This window comes from Canis lupus, chromosome 1 (assembly GCF_048164855.1).
Source record: "Canis lupus baileyi chromosome 1, mCanLup2.hap1, whole genome shotgun sequence".
In the NCBI taxonomy this organism is placed as follows: domain Eukaryota; kingdom Metazoa; phylum Chordata; class Mammalia; order Carnivora; family Canidae; genus Canis; species Canis lupus.
In genome coordinates, this window is record NC_132838.1 from 85,891,644 (window position 1) to 85,915,632 (window position 23,989).

At 36.7% G+C, this 23,989-nt stretch overlaps 1 long non-coding RNA gene across 11 annotated transcripts in view; it reads right to left on the bottom strand.

Annotated features, from left to right (window-relative positions):
- The window catches only part of LOC140639710 (uncharacterized), a 61,355-nt gene that overhangs the window by 23,512 nt on the left and 13,854 nt on the right, over positions 1 to 23,989 (bottom strand). The window contains exon 4 of one of the 11 annotated variants that reach the window (XR_012036334.1): positions 16,494 to 16,539. The exons of 8 other annotated variants lie outside the window; for them this stretch is intronic. This is a non-coding gene — a long non-coding RNA (uncharacterized lncRNA). Of the gene's footprint in view, positions 1 to 2,365; positions 2,423 to 16,493; positions 16,547 to 23,989 lie in introns of all 11 variants that reach the window. 2 more of the 11 variants (XR_012036331.1, XR_012036339.1) reach the window with 2 other exon arrangements.

Below are 23,989 nucleotides of genomic sequence, written 5' to 3' on the forward strand. Positions count from 1 at the left end.
CCAGTCTGAAAATCATGTGCCCTGACTCCTAGATCAGAACAACATGCCCAAGACTCTGTGTACGTGTGAATCTCCTCCTGTTCTTCTTGCACTCCTGTTTCAGGCTTATTTGGATAATTTTGGAAACAGAACTTCTCTAGGACTTCACTTAACTTGAAGAAATTAATCAATTAGCATATTTTAATAATGTGAAAAACAAATGAGAGTATAATGCATAATGAATACTTTCCATTAAATATTTCTTGACTTTGAAGACCATATTGGAAATAATGGCTCTTTGATTAGTCTCAATCATTTGTTTCTAGGATCACAGTTCTACAAATGGGAAAGTCTGAATGTTTTAAAGCACTCAACAAAATCTTTGTGAAGTCTGCTTCAATACATCTGTTCAAGAAGTGAAAAGACTCTTGTGGGATCACACCAAGTACTCAAATACCACTCTTACCTTTCTTCAGTGTGGTATCAGAAAATTCACCTAAAATACGTCAGGGAAATGGTACTCAGTTCTTCTGGCACTTGCAGACATTCCAGTGCTTTAGTACCATGTTGTTTTATTGGTCTTAAACTTATAAATGAACTATGGGCACCCTCCTATTTTATTGCTTGCAGATAAGATTTACTCTGTACCTTTCTACTCATAAAATTAGTTCTTTCTCAATTTCCTTCCGGTAGTATCTATGAATTTTCATTTTGTATATTTTAAAACGTTAATATGGTGGCCTAGCTCACCCTTCAAAGTACTTAGGGATCTAACAAAGACCATAATTTGAGAGGAAAAATGAACCATCTAAAAAAAAAAAAAAGAAAAAAAAAGAAAAATGAACCATCTTTCCTCTCAAGGTTAATATTTCAAAAATGATCACGGTAGAAAAAAAATGATCATGGTAGGATAGTTGACACAAGTCTGAGATTTCCAAAGGGGTTTGGCACTGGAACTATATTTTTTGCAATACAGGTTTAAATACCTTGCATGGTAAAACATTTCTAGAGTCCAAGAACTGGAAAGAAGACAAGTTATCAAGGGTGATTAGGTTTAGCAGGTACAATTTCCCTATACCTCAGGTATCTCCCCACCACCCCCGGCGCTGTCTCTAGGAGCACTTTGTGATAAATAAAATGAAATTATCCTCACCTGGGGGTTTGCACTGACAGGCATAAATCCAGGTAAAACGCATTTGTACGATGCAGCCAAGTATATGACTTAGTGTGCCTACAATGGGATTCCTTTGGGCCTGTAAATTGACAGGCACAGCCAGGAGGATTATGTAAATAACCAAGGGAATGAAATGTGATATAGAGGATGTCAGTCAATCCAGTCAGGCTGTAGAGCAAGAGGCAGCATGTACCTGGCAGCACACTGGACTGAAGGGAGAGGCTAAAAATGGAAGCAGTTACTTTTTATAGTCGTGTTTCTCAAGGGGGCATATGCTACGTACTTGTGGTAGACAATACACTGTGCTACTGTGCGAGATTCTAAATCATTCCATAGTTTGTTGCTTACAGCTCTCTTGAGCAAACTTTAGGCTTCTGAATTTAGTGTGCTCTGCTTTCATAACAAATTTTTTAAATCTCTGTTAAATGTGGGACACCTGGGTGGCTCAGTGGTTGAGTGTCTGCCTCCTGCTCAGGGTATGATTGCCAGTCCTGGGATCAAGGCCCACAATTGGCTCCCCGCAGGGAGCATGCTTCTCCCTCTGCCTATGTCTCTGCCTCTCTCTCTGTCTCTCATGAATAAATAAATAAAAATCTTTCAAAAGATAAAAAATAAAACTCTGTTAAATGTGTTCATGCTTAGAGGAATGCTTTCTTGCATCATTCCCTAGCACCATGATAAGTGTTCACTGGTGTAATTAATAATTATTGATTGGTTCACCCATTGAAGCCATCCATGTACTATTCTAGTTTCTGGAGACATAATGCTAGCAAAGCTCAGTCCCATAGTGCCCCAGTGGATGTGACTGATTCACAGATACTCTAGTGTGCTAAAAGCCCCAACAATCTTAAGAGGTCTTAGAAGGTTTCCTGGAATAAAGTCCTAGTAATGCTAGGACCTGAAGTAGCAATTGACCAAATAAAGGAAAGAGGGAAGGTGGGGAGGAAAAGAAAAAAAATAAAGAAAAGAAAAAAACAGAGATAGAGAGCTTTACAAATAGAGAAAAATAGTCTAATAGTATATTCTAATATGCAAAAGGAAGAGAGCAAGTTCTGTTCAGGGAAATAATGTCATGTGATGAAGATCAGCATTTATGGGCAGTGGAGTGAGCAGTGAGCAAGGAGGTAAGACCTATACCATGAAGCAAATTTAACACTCCATGATAAGAAGCTTCAATTTAAGCACCCAAGGTACAATTGGAGAGCCACTCACCAGGTTTTAGCAGCAAGTTGACAGCCAGATTTGTGTTTCAAAAGGATTTGTCTGGCTCTGTGGAATAAGGATTAGAAGGACCAAGGTATAGGGAAGATACATCAGAGGGACCAATCTTGAGTCCGTCTTGTCTGTCTGCATTTCTTGTTCCTTTCCAGTAAGGAAATATTTTAAGTGCTCATTCAACCATTGTGAACTGCAATGGGGACTTTTTTTTCCCCCAAATAATTACCATAGAAACACAACTATCATAGAAACCACAACTTGGAAAAAAATCTCATAATTATATGGAAACAAATTGCTAAGGTCATTAGGTCTAACCCCTGCCTTCCATACAAACCAATGTCTTAAAAGTCAAGAACATTTACCCAACCATTATTTCTCTGGTATGTTGCAATTGCCCTAAATGAGCTATTCTAGCATTTTCTGGCCCTTATAAATAACTCCACAGCACAGTGCCTGCAAAATTATAGAAGTTCAATAAATATCTGATGAAGTATTATTTAAAATAATCTCTTAAGGGTGCCTGGGTGTCTCAGTCAGTTAAGCATCTGCCTTCCACTCAGGTCATGATTCTAGGGTATGGATGGAGCGCTGCATTGGGCTCTCTGCTCAGCAAGGAGTCTGCTCCTCCTTTTTCCTCTGCTGCTCCCCTTGCTTGTGCTCTTCCCACCCCCACCACTCTCAAATAAATAAAATCTTTAAAACATTAAAAATTAAATAATATCTTCTGATATTGTATAGCGTAGTACAGATGGAATCCTTTTGCTAGCCAGCTTCTGCACCTATCTCTTCCTTAAGAAAAGCTTTCCTGAAAATATTCCATTGTTGTGCCCAAGATTGCGAATCCAAGAAACCACCAAGGAGCCGACACCGATGCAAACACACGAGGGTTTATTTACAAGCTCGAGCTTGGGTCCAAGTATACCCGACACAGCGGAGCAGGGACTTGGACCCCAAGGTGGGTTACAGCTGGTTTTTTATAGGCTGGTCTAGGGGATTTTCAGAAGGGGTGGAGGAATTTCTCAAGTTCTGTTTACATTCTGTTGTGGGGCTTTCAAGGGCATTGAGCTCTGTTCTCATTCTAATATGGGACTTTCTACCAGGGGCGTGGGCTCTGTTATCTTTCTGATATGGGATCCCCTGCCGAGGACATTGAGGACATTCTGCAGTTTTTCCTGTAAAGTTAATTTTTCTCAGCCTCCACACCATCAGCTTGATAATACCCTTTCTCTAAGCACTCAGTGTAGGTGGGAATGTGTGTGATGGAGGGAGTCTTTTATTTTTATTTATTTGCTTATTTAAATAAATTTATTTTTTATTGGTGTTCAATTTGCCAAAATATAAAATAACACCCACTGCTCATCCCGTCAAGTGCCCACCTCAGTGCCGGTCACGCAGTCACCCCCACCCCCTGCCCACCTCCCCTTCCACCACCCCTAGTTCGTTTCCCAGAGTTAGGAGTCTTTCATGTTCTGTCTTCCTTTCTGATATTTCCCACTTACTTTTTCTCCTTTCCCCTTTATTCCCTTTCACTATTTTTTATATTCCCCAAATGAACGAGAGCATATAATGTTTGTCCTTCTCCGATTGACTTATTTCACTCAGCATAATGCCCTCCAGTTCCATCCATGTCGAAGCAAATGGTGGGTATTTGTTGTTTCTAACAGCTGAGTAATATTCCGTTGTATACATAGACCACAGCTTCTTTATCCATTCATCTTTCGATGGACACCGAGGCTCCTTCCACAGTTTGGCTATTGTGGACATTGCTGCTAGAAACATCGGGGTGCAGGTGTTCCGGTGTTTCACTGCATCTGTATCTTTGGGGTAAATCCCCAGCAGTGTAATTGCTAAGTCATAGGGCACATCTATTTTTAACTCTTTGAGGAACCTCCACACAGTTTTCCAGAGTGGCTGCACCAGTTCACATTCCCACCAACAGTGCAGGAGGGTTCGGAGGGAGTCTTTTAAAGAGTAACTTTTAACTGTGAACTTCGGCATCAAGCTAATTTAACTCCAATCATTCTATAATGGCAAAGCACTTTGGACGTGACCTTTCCCAGCGTCATGGAGGAGAAGGCGTTTCACCCCTAAGCAATTATTCCTGTTGTCCTCTCTCACTACATTTATGGAATCAGCCCTCCATTCTACCTGCCTCAAAATGCAGTGTCATTCATGTGTTGCCTAATTGGAAAAATCTTTATCATATTTCCTGCCCACATAATAAACATGTAAATGTCAAAGGCTGCCTGAATAGTGGCTTTGAAACCAAGATTGCTTCAGGGGAAGTTTAAAGCTGCTTAAACCCAACTGCCTTCAGCAGGACAAGCTGATTGATTGGTTAAGGACTATCTGCAAGCTGGGGAGGGGTGGAGATCTATTAGTCTACTCACATTATATTTAATGCAGAGAACTTTATCAGTTGCATAAAAATAATTTCATTTTTTAAAGTAGGGAAAGCTCATGTTAATGTTTAATTTTTCCTTGTTGCATGTCATTTGAGTCAGATTATTATCATCCATGGCAAATAAGTACCTAATGAGCAGTTTGGGAATATAAAGTTCATATGGAATCATGCATGACAAAGATTGAAAGGCAGGCCCATCTAGTCCAAAGCATTTTTTTCTCAGTTGGGGACACAGAGGTCTTGAAAGCCCAGGTGGCTCCACCTGCCCAGGCTCACATTGCTGATTTTCAGAGGGATGGAACTGGGACCCTAGACTCCTAACTGGGATCAGGGCTCTCTTCACTCCATCCTGCATTTTGATTGTTATATTGGGATTTTCTAAATTGGATTGTGAACTACTAAAGAATTAAAAAAAAAAAGAAAAAAAGAACAGTCAACAGTCATTTGCAAGGAATGATTTTACATTTTGACCAATTATAACCATTGACTTCTGTGAAGGTTATTTTCTTTTATTTGCCTGCTTTTGACTTCCTACTGCCAATAATTAGCTAAAATTTCACAAATGCGTGTGAACTTTTGTGTATAATTTTGTCTTCCCTAGTAGCTATGTACACCCAAATTAACCCTTCTGGCTTTGAGGATAATTCTTAACATAATCATTGACTAACTTTCACAGATTGTTTGTCTAATAGGTAACTTCTATGATATATTAACCCACATTGTCTATTCACTTGATTCCCTAATTCAGAGAAGGCTATCTAACTAAGGAATGAATTCTTTTTGCTCTCAAAGCTCTTAATCCTCTCATCCTTTTAATAACAGAGCAAAAGACACCGCAATGGATCTTCTAAAGTCATATAGGATCCTGAGGAAGGGTGTTAACATAGATCCTCTATTATATCACTATGAAATGCCTAGAAGAGTTGCAAGGGCTTGTGATTTTAAACCTAGATCTTTCTAAGAAATTATAATTTTAGTGAGAATTCTCTTCATTAAACACTCTTCCCATCAGATTGTTGGATGTAATGAATCATTATCCAACCATGGCTGTGATAGCCAGATTTGGAGAGACAACTGAAAAGAACAGTCTGCTGATAACAGAGCCCTGCCATTTCTCTTCAAAAGTTTGTTCTTTGGGCAACCTGGGTGGCTCAGCAGTTTAGCATTGCCTTCAGCCCAGGGCTTGACCCTGGAGACCCCGGATCCAGTCCCACTTCAGGCTCCCTGTATGAAGACTGCTTCTCCCTCTGCCTGTGTCTCTGCCTTTCTCTCTCTCTCTCTGTGTCTCTTATGAATAAATAAATAAAATCTTTTTTTTAAAAAAAAGTTTGTTCTTTGAGTCATGGCTGCTTCTCTTTCACGAATCTGCTATCAGGGTACCTATCTCCACAACAGTGGCTTCTTAAGGATTATTACTTCCAGTCGTTTTATTTTTTTTTCCCAGGAATTATTTATCAAGCTAACATATGATGCAATATATTATCTTTTGTATGTCATATTTAATATTGTAAATAGTATAATCTCATATGCAAGCATAAAAAATTCTTGAAATAATACATGCAATTCATTTGAATATATTAGTTTACTGCCTTTTTAAAATGCTGATCTCAACCCACTAAATTCATATCTTTACATTTTTAGTTTGACAATGAATTTGACTGATTATTTGATTTGTCACTTAAAAATACTGTTTTGAGCCAAATTATTTTTTTTAAAGGCCTGGTAAAAATAATTTCTGGATCTTGTTAGTAATTTTTGGTTTTACTTTGTAAGTCACAAGAGGCTGTTGAAGAATTTTAAGAAAAAAAAAAGGGATGATCTTTTGGTATTTTATTTTGTACCCAATTAACATTTTAATTGAGGATAACAAACAATCATTAAGCAGCTGACATTTTAATTAATTTTCCCAACTAAAAAGAGCCTGATGGAAATAATTGTTAAGTCTGATTTAAATATTTCTCCTTAAAAATAAATAAATAAATACATAAATAAATATTTCTCCTTGCACAGTGACCTCAAACTACCCGTGAACAGAAACATTCCCCACTTTTTTCCAGCTTTATTGTATTAGCATACAATTTTTCTTAAGATGTACAATGTATTGGTTTTTTGCACATATATATTGCAAAACAGTTACCACCATTAGTGTCAGCTAACAACTTCATCACATCACATAATATTATTTCTCTTCTGTGGTGAGAACATTTAAGATCTACTCTCTTAGCAACTTTCAAGTATATGGTACAGTACTGTAAACTATCGTCACTATACTGTATATTAAATCCCCAAACTTATTCATCTTATGACTGGAAGTCTGTACTCTTTGACCAACATTTTCCCCATTCCCCCAACCCTCAGGCCCTGAAACCACCATTCTAGTCCTGTTTCCCTTTTGGTATTTTATTTATTTATTTATTTTTTATTTTTTATTTTTTTTCCCTTTTGGTATTTTAAAAGACAATTCTGGCTGTGCCATGGAGCATGGCTTGGAGGAGATGGAGATATCCCAGGTGTCCACCATCTGTACAAGAGTTTGGACCTCACTGAACATCGGGGGCGGGGGGGCGGGGGGGGGGGAGGAATCTGCTTCTTCTTATCATGACTTAGCTCCAGGTGCCCAGGAATCAATTAGAAGGCCAGGGTTTTAGGATGGTGATTTTCATGTGAGCGAAGGTCAGATCAAGGAAACAAGGAAGTATGGCAAGGAGGTTATGAATTAGTCTAGTCTTTTGGAGCTGGAGCTCCAAAATATATATACAATCTAATGTTATCTTAGCCCTGTGTATTTTATTATCCAAATTACTTTGGTATTTTACTCACTCAAGTATCTGTTCATTTAAGTGTATCAAACAATTAATATGTGTTAAGATTGTGCTAAGAGTCAGGGTTTAAGAGAAATGAGGCAAATTTCTGGTCCTGAAAAAAATCACATATCTTATATTTCAGTATTTATTTCCTTTTTTGTGCTTCTTATGTACTTAGTAAAACTAAAAAAAATCTAGCCTGGCTTTGTTTTAGTGACAGGAACCTCTACCATTAAAAAAAAGGAAAGAAAGAAGAAAGAAAAAGAAGAGAGAAAGAAAGAAAGAAAGAAAGAAAGAAAGAAAGAAAGAAAGAAAGAAAGAAAGAAAGAAAGAAAGAGAAAGAAAGAAAGAAAGAAAAAGAAAGAAAGAAAGAAAGAAAGAAAGAAAGAAAGAAAGAAAGAAAGAAAGAAAGAAAGAAAAAGAGAAAAAATACTCAGCACCATGGAAACGAGGGAACAAATCTGGAGCCACTTGGTTCCAAGTGTACCTCCCTATGGAGACAGTGCCTCTAGTAATAAAAATCTTTTGAGGTTCTGTATTTTGTTTAAGAGAGTTGGCATTCCCTTAATCCTACATCATAATCTTAACAAATATCTTTTCAAAACATGTTGGGTTAACTACTAAGAAAATCAGTTGTTTGTCATCAAGAACCAAAAGATGAATGAAAGACACTTTCCATTATTCATAAACGCATCTCTCTAAATGTATTTAAGCCACCAGCGAGTAATGCTGGCAACAGCTGAAACAGGTTTACAAAATACTAAAGGACATGTGATAAAGATCTGAGCAGTAACATAGAACAGAAATAAGGGTTATTCAAAGCACACTTTCCCCCAAACTCCAGCACACACAATAACTCCCTCTGTGGAAGGCTCCGGTGGAAGATCAAAGAACTAACACTTGAGACTCTATCAAGAAATCTGGTCGTTAAAGAGCCAAAAATGTAGATCAGAATCTTCTTTCAGATTAACTCAGCATATGAAGCAGAAGAAAAATGGGCAAGATAACTTTCCAGTGAAGTAAAGAAGAAAACAAGTTAAAATAAAAGAAAGCCATACTCTATAGTTAGTTCAAAGTGGACCTTTAAAATATGAATGCTTCAATATTTCATCTGTTAACCTGCAGACTGTCTTGTCTCCTACTAAATTGTTGATTATTTGACCCACATTCTTGAAAATTATAAAACTACTATATAAGTTTAAAGTGCTAAATGAGAAACAAGGAAGTTCTGGAAAGTCTTCAATAATCCTGGTAATATCACTGCAGGGGAACTGGATTAAATGGCAAACCATTCTTGGGTATTCAGTATTTCTATATGTGCTTTGTCATGCCTAACAAATACTTCTTTCTTCTTAAACTTGCAAAATAAAATAATAAAATGAAATTATCTCTAAGGCACCTTTCAACCTTAAGATCTTGTATATTCAAGCCTTTTGAAGGAATTGCCACTTGGTTAGAATATATATTATTTTTCTATAATATATATTATTATATTGTTATAATATAATAATACACATAATAGCATAAGAAATATATATATATATTATATATGCATAAGAGAAAAAATTTGTCACTAAAGAATATGCCTAAACTGTAACATTTCTAATAGAGGCATCATGAGATGGGTCTCGAAGAGCTCTGAATGCTACCATCTTGATGGATAATTTGGATAATTAAAACGTTACATAAAAGCCCCAAATGGGCATTTGACTTCACACAGCATCTGTTGACAAAGACCATGTCTTTAACCTGAGGAAAATGCAGTCTTCCCTGGAATTTAATCTGTGTGTTAGGGCCTGACCTTTCATTTCTTGCACAGTGAGTCAGCATTATTTGGTAAAGCTTTACCAGCATTATTTGCTGGTAAAGAACATAAACGAATTCTCACACTAGTTGTTATGTAACCCATAAAAATAAAATCTATACCCCTCTTTTTTCCCCATGGCATTCTCGCAATGCTGCACCTCATTCCAAACCCAAAGACAATTATGTATGCTCTTTCAAAATAGTGCATACACCTTGTGTATACAAACACCTGGAGTCATGTTTCTATTTGGTTGCTGTGGTGGTACCCACAATAGCATTTTTGTGGTAGGTGTGCTGTTTGCACCAAAACTCAAATTCAAGCTTGACTTATAGATATGAGAACCTACGAAACACAAACAAACTCCATGTGACTACATTGTTTTGTATGTGAATAGTACTTCCTAGAAATCTGTGGAGATAATTAGCTCTTTGGTAGAAACCTGAGAGGTCCAGTGGGGGGCCTTGCTCTGAGAAAAAGACTACATAATAAAAAATTTTTTTTTAAATTGGACGTTCTCTATCATAACAGTTCCAGTCTTGCTAAAATGGTTGCTTTTTAACAATCATTTTGTGGCTCTTCATGAGAGGGAGCCATTGTGGAAGAGATTAGAACATTATATCAAGCATATTAGCTCCTTTTTTTTTTTTTTTTTGCATATTAGTTTCTGAACATACAATACCTTAGTTTATCTAAAATGTGTGAGTCTTGAAGCAACCATTAGGTATTAGTAGGTAGAAATAGGGCAGCTCCGGTGGCGCAGCGGTTTAGCGCAGCGGTTTAGCGCCGCCTGCAGCCCAGGGCCTGATCCTGGAGACCCAGGATCGAGTCCCACCTTAGGCTCCCTGCATGGCGCCTGCTTCTCCCTCTGCCTCTTTCTTTCTCTCTCTCTCTCTTTCGCTCTCGCTCTGTATCTCTCATGAGTAAATAAAATAAAGTCTTTAAAAAATAATAATAAAAAAATAATAATAGGTAGAAATATAGATTATTGGATGGTGGCCAGTAGATCCAAGTCCCAGAAGGAGATACTTTTAATGTACTGCATTATTCAGGTCTATAATCTCTTGGATTGTTATATAACATTTCACTTCACTATTTGAAAATGCTTCCAAACCACAGAATGTCTTCTGCATCGCAAATAAGTTACTGTGCCAACATACTTCTGCCACCCTGTTGAGCCACATTAGTGGATGAGTTCTCTCAGCACAAAGTATTTTTTGAGGGACTAGATTCACTTGGTTCACAAAAATCTGGGGTTTTATTATTCATGCATTCATTCAGTCGATCGACATGTGTCTGCTCTGGCTTTTGCTAAGAGCTATAGGGCAGAGGGTAGTGAGGAAAGTAAAGACAATTAAGAAACAGTTCCCATCTTCAAGCTGCTCAGAGTCAAGGATAGAAAACAGACACATAATCATAATTATAACACAATGTGATTAAGATTATAAGCGAGACCAGTGCAAAGTGTCGTAACAATAGAGGGGTTAGAAATTAACAGGTGGAGCCTAAAAAAACTTTAAAAGGTAGAACTGAACCTAGGGACTGAAAGTTACATTTAAGCTGTTCAGAGAGGAGGGATTAAGGCTTGCATGATAGAGAGTGCAATACTGTAAGTTATAGAATCTTAAAAGATTAAAGTATATTAGGAACGTTAAGACAATAGTGATTTCTTTGGGTGATGATGTTTTACAACCTAAAATGTGTTAGGGAGTCTATGGGAGATGACAGGGAAGATAGAATGAGTTCTCAACCTGTGTACCTATGAGCCAGGCAAGAGGACTGTGCTCATCCCATAAAAAACTGGAAGGCTTTGAAGGTTTTTTTGAGCTGGAAAATTAGAGACATGATTATCATTTTATTTGATAGTGATAACTTTGGAAGTCATATTTAGTAAATATCTATTCATTTTTAGCCTGACCTACCAGCTTTTGTTTTGAATATTGCCCCTTCTTCCCTGCTCCTTGTGATTCTGGTAGGGCTGGTAAACTCAACAAGTCTTCACCTCTTTCCACGATGAGGTCAGGCATGTGGCACAAACTTGCTATTCAAAGTGGCCCAGGAGAGAGCCTGACCCAAGAGAGCTTGATGTAGGCCTTTGGGGCAAGGAGGGTGGATGGCATTCATGCTTTGGGACATTATGCTGCTGTCTCTGGAATTTCTAGCTAAAAGACGCATGTAAGCCCCTGCTCCTGGACCATCTTTATTATTCTGTGGCCGCAACTTCTTCTTAGGAGGCCAATGTTGAAGAAAATTGAGTTGAAGGATAGAGAGAGAGAATTCTGATGGCATCATTTGAACCCCTGTATTAGCTAAGTTTCAAATCAACTCTATTCTTCAATTTTTTTATTCAATACATTATTTTTGTTGTTACTGTTGATTTCACAAACATAGTTTGATTTTGATTCCTGTGTTTATAATTGAAAATGTTCTCACTAAGGCAGAGAGTAAAAGTCAGGTAAGATTGGAAGCAGAGAGATGTACTGAGCGGAATTAAAGTAATCTAGAAGAGTGAAGATAAAAGCCTGTACTGAGACAATGGAGCTAAAGAGGAGAGGATATATCCAAATGTCTGAATCCCGAATGAACAAGATTCAGTGAGTTATTAGATGTGAGAGAAAATGAAGAGTGACAGATGCTATCTATAAAACACGCTCTGCCATAACATCGAGGCAAGTGAAAGGGTGCATTCTTAACTAAAATGAATGAATGAAAAAGCAGGATATGCTTTCGTTCTCCTTGGGGCTCAGTCCAAGGAAATCCATATGGTATATTGAACCCTGGTAAATAGCCAATATGAAGAAACAGAGGCCGTGTGTTCAATGTTTTCCCTGGTACTATGGGAGTCAAGTTCCAAGCCCAGTGTAATTATTTGACATAGCACTTGATGTTCCTTCATCTGAAAGCTGGGCACTGTCAGATGTGACATGCCAGCTAAGCTGAGTGCCCACAAAAGGATGAGGATGACTCACTGCGCTCTGCTTCTATGTTTGCCACTGCTCTGAATGGGATAGAAACTTAAACCCTCATCTTTGAAGCCGATCTTTGTGGGTAACTCCAAGCAGAGCAGTAATTCAATCTCCAGTTCCCAGAGGTATAAGTGATAGTGATTTCAGAGAGATGATGCCACATCTGTGCCAAGATACAACTGGAGAAGAACTCCTTTGCCTTGATTCAAGAGCTCTAGATTAATCTTGTGTGATTAGTCCAATATGATGGAATGAAAAAAGGCAGACTAAGCAGGGGCTTAAAATAGAGGTTAGCTCTTAGAAAAAAAAAAAAAAAAAGAAGAAGTCAAGTTATACAGTATGTGTTACAAGTCTGTAAACTGTAAAGAGCCCATTCAAATTTTCATGTAAAGCACCAAACTTCAGTGCAAAGAGAATGAGCAGGAGGCCCACTTGTGAAGGGACATGCACAATAATGACTCAAAGTACTTTGTTTAGCCTCATGGGCAATCAAATAAATATTTATTAAAACTAAGACAAAAAGTACCATTTCATTAATAACTTGAAGGCAGGAAATTAAAATGTTTAAGTGAAATCATCACTTTGGAATTAAGTGTGACAATATTTAATTAATGATATTTAAAACCATGTAATAGCATTACCCTTAGTTGATATGCCTATTCCTGTGATTATGTCTTCAGGATATGATTCAGCATAAGAAAAAGGTATATGCATAAAATGTCTACTATAATACTCTCTATAATATCAAAAAATATTAGAAAAAGTTTGACAAACAAAAAATAGGGAATTAATACGTAAAAATATCCCAAAAATGTGAATAGGCACAAATATTATAATTGTAAAGCAGTTGGAAATATGGAAAGTAAGATAACCTGTGAAAAAGAGAAACAGTATACAAAGTCATGTATGTACCACACAGACAAAAAGTATACATTTAGAAAGACTAAGTTGACTCAAATAAACTAAACAGAAACAAATATACACGTATTGAAACTTAATATATGACTGAAATTAAAAGAAGGACAAAGAGGAACAACTACTCAATAAATAGTGCTGGATAACACAAAGGCAAAATCAATTCCAGATCAGTAAAAAAAAAAAAAAAAAAAAAAAACCTTTAACATGAAATGCAAAATTCAACATTTTTCTGGCTTCAGGGCAAGGAAAAATTTCTTAAATCAGATCGTAAAAACTTTTACCATAGAAGAAAATTAACACTTAATTAACCTCATGAAAATCAAAACCTTCTGTTCATCCAAAGACACCCTGAAAGGGGTAAAAATACATGCCACAAATTGAGAGGAGATATTTGTAATGTATAGCTAACAAGGACTAGTATACAGAATACAGCAAGAATTGAAAACTGGGTAGAAGCCATGAATGCATGCTTCATAAATAAGGAAATATAAGTAGCCATTAAACAAGTGAAAAGATTCTTGAACTCATTAATAATAAAATAGTTATAAATTAAAAACACACTGAGCTATTTCATACCAAGTTTGCTATATACAGTTGCATGGATCGTGCACTGCTCAACTCTGGGGAGCATCATTCCCATGCACTCAAATGTGAATGTCACCCCTCTCAAACTGTGAAATGCATTGGCCCTGTTTCACAACCACAAAACTGGCAGATATTCAAAAGTCTGCAATATTGGCAAGGATGTGAAACAATAAGAATCTCAGTCACTGCTTACTGAAGTGTAAATTGGTTCAACCACTTTGAAGAACAGTTTGTCATTATCCAGGATGATTAATGGCAAGTTTAAAAGAGGAATGGGAAAGAATACTGAGTAATGATGAACACACAATTGAGCAGATATTCAAAATAAAAATGTGAAATAGTACCAATCAGCATAAAATTTTCCAGATGTACTTAGAAGCCTGGCAACAAAAGTGAGGAAAGCAGATCGAGATAGGAATAAACAAAACAAAACAAAACAAAAACCTGTCATATGTTACACTGTGTGTTAACTAATTGGAATTTGGATTAAAACTTAAAAAAAAAGATTTAAAAAGAAATGGGATCCCTGAGTGGCTCAGTGGTTGAGCATCTGCCTTCAGCTCAGATCGTGATCCCAGGGTCCTGGGATCGAGTCCCACATTGGGCTCCCTGCAGGGAGTCTGCTTCTACCTCTGCCTATGCCTCTGCCTCTCTCTCTGTGTCTCTAGTGCATAAATAAATAATATCTTTAAAATAAAATAAAATGTTACTGGAATAGAGTCACATCCGTTCATTTATGTAGACTCTGTGGCCACTTTAGCTCTACAATAGTGAAGATGAGTCCTTGTAATAGCGATGGTATGGCCTGCTAAGGCCTGAAATATTTACTATCTCACACATGGCAACAGTTTGCTAACCCCTAGACAAAACATTAGGCAAACTAAAAAAGAAAAAAACAAATAGAATGCTTGATGAAATTAAAAAATATGTATTTTAGTGAAACAACGAGAAGATTCTTATTATCATGGAGAGGAATTTCAGGATTCATTTTTTTTTAATTTTTATTTATTTATGATAGTCACACAGAGAGAGAGAGAGAGAGAGAGAGAGAGGCAGAGACACAGGCAGAGGGAGAAGCAGGCTCCATGCACCGGGAGCCCGACGTGGGATTCGATCCCGGGTCTCCAGGATAGCACCCTGGGCCAAAGGCAGGCGCTAAACCGCTGCACCACCCAGGGATCCTCCAGGATTCAATTCATGTATGCTAAGTTGGAGTTAAACTGGAAGATAACAGGGTCCAGAGTGTATTCCTGCCAAACTTTTATCAGTTTGTGACTAAATGTAGCAGATTTTGTGATATCTAGTAAGCACAGTGGAAAATCTGGAACAGAAGGCCAAATATTTCTCAGGAATTGAAAAAGTCTTACCTCAGTGTTCTCATCTGTTAAATGGGAAAAAAATAGTTATATTTTTTATCTGGATTTATAAAAACAATTAGCAGAATTGGGTTCATAATGATACATAACTCTCAGTTGTCATCATTTTTGTCTTTGTTTTAGCTAATATAATTCTTTGAGATTTTTATTTTGAATAATGAACAAAATTCCAGTAGCTACAATTTTTGAAGTGTATAAGTTCAGGCCAATGGAATGGGATCATCAGCTACTGGATACTTCATTGGTATGAATCCAGGATGCAACAGGGTTTAGTATGGATTTACTAAGTGAGATGCCTTTCTAAGCCACATGCCTAAAAGGAGCTCCTTTTTTGTGTCCTTGGTTCTATATTTACAAAGAGTGATTTTACTTACTCAGTTTTTATGAATTCCCTGCTTTACACTTTTTAGGGAGAAGTCCACCAGCCTCTTTCTATATGTTGACTGAGGTAAAAGAATTTGTCCCTGCGCACATCAACGACAGCCCTGATAGGGAGGCATGTAAAAAAGTTCCCCTATAGGGTCAGTCCCCACTCAAATGGTAGTTGAAAGAAAAATAGTTATGCAAGGCCAATTTCAATATCCTGGAATGGTATACTTGGGTAAGGAATGAATAGCTTACAATTCTATGCAACAGAGTGGAACCTCTGTACCCAGGTGCTTCTTAAGATCCAAAGAAACAATTTTTTTTTTGGCATTAGTTGTGTATTTCTTGAAATTTTGCAGTTTGAAAAACCTAAATTAATGTTTGGGGGAAATTTTTTTCATGGAAAATCAACTAGTTAATGCACATTGAACTTCCCAGAGCTCTTCTAGGACCTCATACTGTTGAAGTTTATTTTCTTGGAGGAACAGTTTGGATTACCTACAGATACTATTAGGAGATTATATGTGTCTATGATGTTCATGATGCACTTATTTAAGAAAGTCATTCTTTATATAGGAGCATAAGGGAGAGAAATGTGCCATTGCTTTTATGTCTAGGAAAGTTGTATCCTAGAGAACCACCTCCCAGTGGTATAGAAGGAGGCTTTGAAATCTGGGTGCAGGACAAATCATGATGCTATCACCTGAAGAAAGTCATTTCCTATGTTTACACATCATTTGTTTTTAAAATGCTTAAACTCCACATTCTAAATTGCCGTTTTGTGCTTTAATGCTATACGAGTCTGACTTCAGAGAGAAAGACATTCCCGATTCTCAGGACATTGTACACTTTCCAAAACTAATCACGATGACTTACAAAGGTTTTGGATTAATACCTACCTTTGTTTCCTTCTTTGAGGGAGGGAGAAATGTGAGAGAAATCGTCCTTTATCCTCCAAAAAATGATCAGAAACAACAAGAAAAATATACAAAAGTTACCCTTTTAGAATATTCTTGAAGTGTTATCCAATATATGCTAATCATTATTTATGTTGTCACAATATCTAAGAATTGAGACTGAAACAATAGGACATGGAAGCAAAATATTTTAAGTGGCATGAAACCCAAATTTCCCCAGGGCAACCATTCCTGGATCAGTTTGAAAGTAGTTAAAACTCTGTTTCTCAGGGTTTTTATATCCATGTTGTTGTAAGGTCCAGAGCCCCATCAAAAAACTTCCATTATTTGGAGTCGTTCTTGGGTTGTCACCTATGGTCAAGAATAAGCTTCTATCTTCTTCCCCTTTATATTTTTTTAAAAAGGTGAAATTTTCATAACATAAAATTAACCATTTGAAAGTGAACAGTTCAGTGGCATTTAATCCTCACAATACGGTTCACTCACAATTCTTATCTAGTTCCAAAATATTTCTATCACTCTAAAGTAAAACTCCTTACCCATTAATCAGTTTCTCCCCAGACCCTGGCAACCACCAATCATCATTATCGCTCATTTGCTTCTTCTTTTGTGATCCATTCTTTTTAGTAATGCCTCTTACAAGCTTTTTGCTGCCCAAAGAATCATCTGAGAGTACCTTGTTGCTGCCTTTTACAGCTGAAGAAAGCTGATTCTAGAGCCAAAGGCACATTCCCTCTCTTAGTGGTCACTAAGCTGCCAATTCCAAGTCTCTGCTGCCTGAACACTACCCTGTCTCCCTGGCTATTCTATCTCCTGGGCACTGCTCTGAGCTCTGTAACTTTGCTGCCACAGCTGATATAGTGGTATCTTCAAAAATGGCAGGTGATCGTTTATTTTCTGGGTTCATTAATGCCGCTAAGCTAATGTCTAAAGAATATATCTGTCTCTTTGTCATGTGGGTAACAGAAATAGATTGAGGACCTCTGGAATTTCTTCATGTATCTGGAAGCTTGACTTTGCATTAACCAGTAACTTTTTCATTAATTAATTTTAGCCTATTCTGTCCTTATCATTATGATGAGAGACCATGTTTGGGAAAAGGGTGCTGGGGTAGCCCGGGGGCGGGGCTCAAGGGTTTAGCGCCGCCTTCGGCCCAGGGTGTGATCCTGGAGACCCAGGATCGAGTCCCACATCAGGTTCCAGCATGGGGCCTGCTTCTCCCTCTGCCTGTGTCTCTGCGCCTCTGTGTGTGTGTGTGTGTGTGTGTGTGTGTGTGTGTGTGTCTCATGAATAAATAAATAATATCTTTAAAAAAAAAAGAGAGAGAGAAAGGGGTGCTGGGTAAAGAGAAATCTCAATAGGAAATAGCAAGTTTCAGATTCAACACTCATCTCTAACAACCAAAGCATTGTACAGACCCAGATTTATTTGTCTGATACTACCTTCACTTAGAGAATTACTCCCAGGAAGATCTTAGTTCCTGCTTTTAAAAATCTTCTTAATGAATTAATATGATCAGTTCTCCAGACAATTCCAAAAATATTTGAATACTAGTGGACTTTGAGTTTAGACTCATTCTGGAACTCTACAAATTTAACAATGTTGGAGCAATAATAAACTGATACGACTTTGTAACTTCAGCATAAATTGACCAAGAATTGCTATAAAAGTAAAAAACCTGAAATCTGCGTTACAGCCCCAAATTAAAAAAGATGTTTCTCTACAGATAAGCCTTTATGCATATAAGTAATAATTAAGCAACAAAAACTATAAGAGAAAAAAAAACATTTTCTGTTATTGACTGACATCTATGAGAAATAGCTTCCCCAAAATATGTACAAACTAAAAGTAAATAAGACATAAACCCAGCAGTTTAATGAAATAACTAGTTTTGCTTTTTTCTTTTTTTAAATGACTGTCTTCTTTTGGAAAAAATAATTTCCATGTCACTCATTATAGCAGACTATATCATGTGGAAATTCTCCTTAAAAAACACAGTTAAGAATGCAAGATAAAAATATAACAAATAGCTATCAAAAGCATACTTGGCTCAAAAAGAAAGCAAGAAACATCCCCAGAAGCCAAAAATCAGAGGAAACTAAGAATCAAGAGGTAAACAAACTGTTCTTGCCCTTGAGAATTTGTTGTCTTGATAGCCAAAGGGTTTGATAGCCAAGTAAAGAGAGTAGTCAAGGTTGTATGAAGAGGAGCTAGAAACTGAGACTCCATTTCCTGGAATGATTTACACTCACTAAATAAAGGAATAGAAAAATATGCCCTCTGAATCACTAGATGAATAGGCAGCAACATGGCCAGAGCTCCTTAGCCTAGGCTGTGGTGTAAAAGATTCATTTTTTCTTTGAGATTTTATAAACACAGGCTTATACTCTTTGTCTGTGTTCTATCACTTAAACATGAAGCTACCCTCCCAAATGCTAATAAGAGAAATATCAGAAAGATAACAATAAAATGTCCCTTCTGGGCAGCCCAGGTGGCTCAGCGGTTTAGCGCTGCCTTCGGCTCAGGGCCTGATCCTGGAGGCCCGGGATCGAGTCCTATGTCAGGATCCTTGCATGGAGCCTGCTTCTCCCTCTACCGGTGTCTCTTCCTCTCTCTCTCTCTCTCTCTCTCTCTCTCTCTCATGAATAAATAAATAAAATCTTTTAAAAATAATAAATAAAATAAAATGTCCCTTCTTCCTCTTACAGTACAGAGGAGCAGATATAATTTCATGTCTTAAATTTAGTTCTGATTAAGTGGTGAATTAAGAACGCTCACAAAAACATCTCAGTATGATTCTCCTTTACAGTATGAAGATTTGTATAAAAATGAACAATCCTGCTCTATTTCATAACACAGTCTTGGAAGTGTCATTTATACAAATGAGCCTTTAATGACATTGAGACTTTGGAGATTGTTGCATGTTTCATGAACTATAACCTTGATGAGCTTTTATGTGTTTTGCCCAAATAAAACTATTTGAGTTGACAAAATATTCTGAGGTTTCACTATTAGTCCAGAAGTACTTTAGACTTTCATTTTTTTTTTTTTTTACCATTTAGATGTGAAAATATAACACATATGTGATTCTGTTGAATTCTTTGGTTAAATGATGATTTAAGATTATTCATCTTACTTAAATCAACACAATATAACACCAAAAAGAACATGATGATTTTTAAAAGAATCAAATAAAGCTCTAGAAAGAACAAAAACATAGTCACTGAAAATAAAAGCTTAATGGATACTCTAATCAGCAGACTAAAAATAGCTAAGTAGAGATTAAACTAGAGTACAGATTCGAGGAAATTATTTAGTATGCAACATGGAGAAATTAAGATGTGGGAAATAGGAACAGAAACTCAAGAATACAGAGATAAAATCAGGAGATCCAGCATATGTTTAATAGAAATGAAGGCTGAGACATCTACAAAACTAACGAAATATATAAACGAAAGTTATAAAACTCAGATTTAGGTATCAGAATACATCCCAAAAGGATAAAAAATGAAATATACATTTAGACATATCATAGTAAAAATGAGATTACCGTGAAAAAAGCAGATAGGAGAGTACATATAAATGGCTGACAGAAAGAAAAAGAGCTGCTGATGTAGAATTATCACTTAACATAAATTTTCAGTCAAGAACTTTTCATTGAAAAATTGAGAAAGTTTTCTCAAGAACTGATTCTGATAATGGCAGAACAAATAATGTAGACTGGATCTTCTACTGAAGAACAACAAGAATATCTGGACAAATATTTATTTAAACAAATCTCTTACAGATAAAAATTGCTAACCAGATGGTGAAAGTCTCAGGCCCGATTCTCAGGCAGGATGGAAGTCCTCGGAAGGAAGCCCACTGTTTGGGCTTTACATTGGGGAGCATTTCCTGGTTGCAGATAGCTAAGTATCTGAGAGGGTGTGCTGCCCATTTGACAATCTGGTGGTTCTTAGCTCAGAGCATGTGGAGACAGGAAGGGTAGCCTTGATGAAACCCTTCTACTTTGATCCTAGAATACCAGGGCCGAGATCTGTTTGGGGAAACCTAGGGATACTAGGAATCTAGCAGTAGCAAATGCACATATTCTTTGGAAGAAGATAATGTCACTGCTGTCATTTCTACAAGCACATTTTTCAATCCAATGCCCAGCGCCAAATAGCTAGCAAAGCCAGAAGAGGGCAAGACAACATGAACAAAAGCCAGAAAGAACAAAAGAAAAAATGTATTTCTCAGTGTAGAGATTTAGGCTTTGCACATCATCAGACATAGACTTTAAAAGATCTATATTTAAAATACAAAATTGGAAAGTTCACAAGACCTGGAAACTAACAAAAGGGTAATAAAGAAATAAATCTTGAACTAAAAATGGCCATTTTCAAAAGCTAACTGGGTGAATTATCTATTAAGAATTGGACGCAGATAAAGGAAGAATTAGTAAATTCATTAGGATAGGAGTTTTCTGTAATGAAGCCCAGACAGACAAAACAATGAAAAATGGAGGAGAGGGTACTAAAGGATACAGTGACGCGATCTATAAACATGGCTGGAGTCCCAGGAGAAGAGAGAAGATTCAATGCAATCCCAATTGAAATCCCAGAAGGCTTTTTGTGGAAATTGACAAACTGATTCTAAAATTTATGTAGCAACAAACAGGATCTAGCCAAAACAACTTTGAAAAAGAACAATGTTTAAGGGACAGCACTGTCTGACTTTAAAGACTCATTATAAAACAACAGTTGGTACAACAGTGTGGTGCTGGTCTAATGACTGACAAAGAGATTAACAGACCAGAATAGAGCCCAGGAATACGCCTACATATAGGCAGGCAGTTGATTTTCTATAGAGCTACAAAGGTAATTCCATAGAAAAGAAAAGGAATAGTCTCCTCAACAATGCCTTGCACCATTGGATAAATTCATGTGTAGTTGTTGGCAATGTTTTCTTCTTTAAAAAAAAAAAAATGCATTACTGCAAGCATGTCCTGTTTTAATCAAAATATCTTTGTACCTTTTTTTTCTCTTTTCTTGCTCAGTATTACAAAGGACCTCACCTTCTTATTTTGTCAAAAAAGTCAACCTTGGGCTTTGTTGACTTTCTCCATTTTTTCTCCATATAATTCATGCCTCTTTGCTTCTATTATTACCTCCTCCTTCCACTTCCTTTAGATCCATACTGCTCTGGATTTCTTAGCCACTTAAAGTGAACAACTCATTCCATTTTAAAAATTTTCTTTGACATAATTTTCAGGAACAAAAACTTCCTTTTGAAGTATGTTTTTTCTCTTTCTTTCTTTTTCTTTTTTTTTTTTTTTTTTTTTGGATGGGCCTCACAGATTTCAATACATGGTACTTTTATTATTGTACCTTTCTAGATATACTGATATTTTCGTTCCTAATGTAAGTCATCAAATGGAAATCCAATTTAGCTTTATCTTCTGCATCTAAGGATTTTTTAATATTAGAAAAACCCATAAATGTAACTGACAATATACAGAGTTAAGAAGAAAAATTATATAAAAAGCTAACGTGATACAAAAGAAAATAATTTTACAGCATTCAATGTACTCATAATAAAATAAAAGCTCTAAGAATGAATCAGAAGAGCCTTCTTTAATAATGAGTTTCTAAATGTAAACAAACTAAACCCATTATAAAGACCAATCTAAATGAGAAAACACCAGCACATACTGGAGAATATGGATCCATAGGGTTCTTTTCCACTGAAGGTAGAAGTATAAATTGATAGAACCAATTTGGCATTGTATCCCGAGGCTTAACATTCATATTCCTTAAGAACTTGCTAATTTGATTTCAGATATATAATCAAGAGAAATATACACAGGAATGTTTATAGAAGCACTATTCACAATGACAAATACCCAAAACCCATTATCAAAAGACTGGCTGAATAAACTACGATCAGAAAGGTATAATACACAACAGTCAAAATAAAGAAACCACAGTGACATGCAGTGATATTGTTGATTCCTATCAATGTAGTATTTCAGAAAAAAAGAAGTTCATTTTTATCAAGTTAGAAATAAATTTATACACACATGTACATACATGTCACTCTTGGAATACATAGAGACACAAAGGAAGTCCATCAAGAGAATAATGAACACAGGTTGCATAATTTCCTCATTTGGGTGGAAAAAGGGGGACAGAATAATCAGATAAAGGACCACAAGTATACATGTAGGTTATTTCCCAAGTATTTTGTTTTGTGTAATGACTTGCTAATGCTTATTGTTATTTTACTGAACTAACTATGGAACTTCCTCTTCCCCCCAAAAAAGATGCACCTAAAGTTCTAAAGGAATCACTTCAGGGTCACAACAAGAAACCATAGGCACGCCTGGCTAGAGTTTTGAGGGATGATTGAAGGAAAAAATTCTTCACAGAAGTGTGAACAGTCTACAAGTCTACAAGGGGTACTGAAGACTCCAGAGCTGGACCTAACCACTCCTGAAAGCCTAAAGATGCAAAAGGTGAGAATGGTGTTATGAGAGCCCAGGGAATAATGGAGCTGTAGAAGCTGATACTCCATAGTGACAGACACTCAGCAGAGCCTGTCATTGCAGGAGGAAGACACAGCCCTGTCAGATCCTGCCCGAGTGCCACTCAGGCATAAAAGAAGCAAAGGAGGAAGGGGGGAAGCATCCTGGCTTTCTCTACACCTACACGTCAGCATTCCCTGCCCCCCCCCCCCACACCACACACACTCCTTTCCTATTGGTTGAACTAAATCAGAAACCAGAGGACAGGAGAGCTAGGTCTTGAGGCAAAGAGATGAAATGGATCTGGGGTGGAAAACAGAATATCCAGTAACAGCAACATGCACACAAACATTTAAATAAACATCTTGCGAAGATTGCATGGATATTGGGAGGGATATAAATGAGTTTAAAGTGTCCCAAGTATTTGGATTAGCCAAGAAAAAAAGTAAAAGCACCAATTGATTATACTTTGATAAGTAACAAAAGAAAAACCTTACTATTCCTCAAATAACCATTCAAATAACAGTAAAGACAATACATAATTCCCAACCTGATTGAATAAAGAATTAATTTTTAAATGAATTAAAATGAATGTACTTTAAGTGTAAAGTTAAAATTTAGTTTGGTTTAGTTTGAATACTAACATCTTAAGTGACTTTAAAATAACTTTTTTTTTAAAAAAAAGGTCAAAAAGGAGAGAAAAAGAACACAGAGTAGGTAAGAACGAAGTATTTAGTTAGATGGTAGAATTTTTATTGGTTTTTCAGTGTTTGTTTCTAGTAAGATGGTAGGATTTTTGAACATAAATTCATCAGTACATTATGTTACATGTCAATAAAGGAAATGATCCAATTTAAAGAGAATGTTTGTAAGACTGCATAAGTACATAACTACAGGCCATTTAAAGAACTGTCTGCATGATGGGTGCCTGGGTGGCTCAGTCTGTGAAGCATCTGCCTTTGGCTCAGGTCAT